The sequence below is a fragment of the Lactuca sativa genome, chromosome 7 (assembly GCF_002870075.4).
Source record: "Lactuca sativa cultivar Salinas chromosome 7, Lsat_Salinas_v11, whole genome shotgun sequence".
Classification (NCBI taxonomy): Eukaryota; Viridiplantae; Streptophyta; class Magnoliopsida; order Asterales; family Asteraceae; genus Lactuca; species Lactuca sativa.
This window is the reverse complement of record NC_056629.2, coordinates 106,514,570-106,517,169: the sequence shown is the minus strand read 5'-3', so window position 1 is coordinate 106,517,169 and position 2,600 is coordinate 106,514,570. Positions and strand designations below refer to the sequence as shown.

General features: G+C 36.2%; 1 pseudogene; it reads right to left on the bottom strand.

Annotated features, from left to right (window-relative positions):
* Positions 1–454: 454 nt before the first annotated feature.
* LOC111898711 (8-hydroxygeraniol dehydrogenase-like) lies at positions 455–2,183 on the bottom strand (annotated as a pseudogene).
* Positions 2,184–2,600: the final 417 nt, after the last annotated feature.

Genomic DNA, 2,600 nt, shown 5'->3' with positions numbered 1-2,600 from the left:
AATATACAAGAAGGGCATTTTAGTCTTTTCAGTTTTTCGAGGGACCAAAACCATAGTCAAACTAAGCTAAAAGGACTACCAATCCAAGAAAGTCGTGGTTTGGACTAAAACCCCAAAAAAATCATACCATAGGGACCATTTTTGCAATTTTGTCATGATTTAATACATATAGTCTTTTTTATTCTTATTACTAATATTTGAAAAAATTGCAAAAATGGTCCCTGTTGTATGCAGATTTTTGGGGTTTTAGTCCAAACTTTGAGTTTTTTGAATCCATGGTCCTTTTGGAGTGGTTTGTCTGTGGTTTTGGTCCCTGGACTTAACTCCCGTTAAATAAGATCTATTAAGTCCCCTCATATGCCTCACACATGATGCTAAATTCGTCATTTCATATGTAAGGGACCATTTTAGCATAAACATATTCTACGTTTACCACTAACCGATCCCAATTAACTTCACAAGCAAATGTTTATAAAATAGAAATTAACCAATAATTGTTTGATTTGTTGCAGAATACCATCAATCATAATCCAAACCAATTTTACCAACACCATCAACACAACATCAAACCTATGGATCTTTGAGCGACTTTTCCACATCAATCACAAACCTATATCTAACATCAGATTTTAATATACGATCCATTGCAGTGTTCACATAATCCATCAAAATGAGCTCTATATCAGCAGTCACACCATGCTTGCTGCAAAATCAAGCATTTCTTGAGTCTCTTTCAACCCTCCAATCGCACTCCCACCAACAATTTTCCTCCCTACATGTCATCGTCAATCAATCCCCATTATATAACATTATCGTGTTAAACGCTAAAAACTTTCATACACTAATTACTTACCTGTAAGTAAAGAAAACGGAATAAGCTGAAGTGGCTTCTCTGGTGCACCCACAAGAAGAAGCTTCCCATGTGGTTTCATCACACTTAACAATGGGCATTAATAGGGTGAGTTGCAGAAACCGTGTCAATGATCCCATCCAACGAACTCATTGCAGACTGATTCAAAAAAAGAAAAAGACCCATTTATCTAATCAAAGTCTTGATACATAAATCAAGAAAAGATAACAAATCTTGACAGATTACCCGCATCTGGTCTTGATCTTTGCTGACTATAAAACAATCAGCTTTAAGTCCTTGAAGTGCTTCTTGCTCTTTCGTAGGAGTGGTGCTGAAAACAATAACTTTTGTACCAAAACCTTTCACCATCTTCACAGCGACATGACCAAGTCCACCAGGACCAACGACACCAACTTTCATCCCTGGTTTATCTAGTCTGAAGTATCTGAGAGGGTTGTAAGTGGTGATTCCGACACATAGAGGGCTGTAAGTGGTGATTCCGACACATAGTAGTGGTGCACCTGTATCAAGCAGCAAGTTTTCCGGCCACCGGAGGACGAATCTCTCATCTGCAACTATGCGATCGGAGTACCCACCATATGTCTTTGTGCCATCGTGGTAAGGGGAGGCATAAGTAAGAATTTGTTTTGGGCAGTAGCTTTCGAGATCATTAGCACCGTCGTCGCAAGATCCACATGGTCCCACCAAGCATCCGACTCTGCCATTGTCGCCGACTTCGAAGTTCTCGACTTTGCTTCCTACTTCTGTCACAACACCCAAAATCTCGTGTCTGCATTCATCGACATGAAGATTAAAATTCTTGCAATGATGTTTGTAGAAGAAAGTAGAAGATCGATGTTGAAGAAAAGCATAGGTTTTTACGAAATCTTAGTGGAAAATCAAATCAAGATAAATGGAAGAAACCATACCCGAGAACAACAGGATAACTTGTCAATCCCCATTCATTTTTGGCAAAGTGAAGATCAGAATGGTCCCTTACATATGAAATGACGAATTTACCCTCACATGTGAGGCACATGAGGGGGCTTAACAGATCCTATTTAACAGGATTTAAGTTTAGGGACCAAAACCACAGACAAACCACTCCAAAAGGATCATGGATCCAAAAAAGTCGGGGTTTGGACTAAAACCCTAAAAATCTACATACCACATGGACCATTTTTGCAATTTTGTCTTAATATTTTTCTCACTTTTGATGAAGTTTTTGTATTCTATTTGTGTGTTTTCATGATTTGTTTCTCACATCTCGAGGGAAATCAAAATCTAGAGTGGTAATACATCTCAACCATACATGCCTTTACCTACAAGATTTTTTTTTTACTTTCAGATAATAATTAGGATTCTAATTAGTAATTTTTCTGGTTGTGCAGAATGACAAGATTGCTCACTCTTAGAGCAATTTTTATTAAGCCCGTGTGCTTAAATGTTTTTCACCTAAATAATACATTATAAGTTTAAAATGTGATGATTGTTTATATAATTACTTTTAATTAAAAAAGTTATAGTCTTATATTTAATTAATTCATTAAAACACATGACTTGGGTGGTTTAATATTTTTACTCAAATAAGTATTTTCATACCCTTCACTTTATATAATATATCTCTATATTAATATATGATATATGATATATTCACACGACTGAATGTACATGAATACAAAGCTTGACAAAGTTAATGGCTGCCAAAATTTAATAACCAAGGTGATATTAAACAAGTTGAAGAGATTGC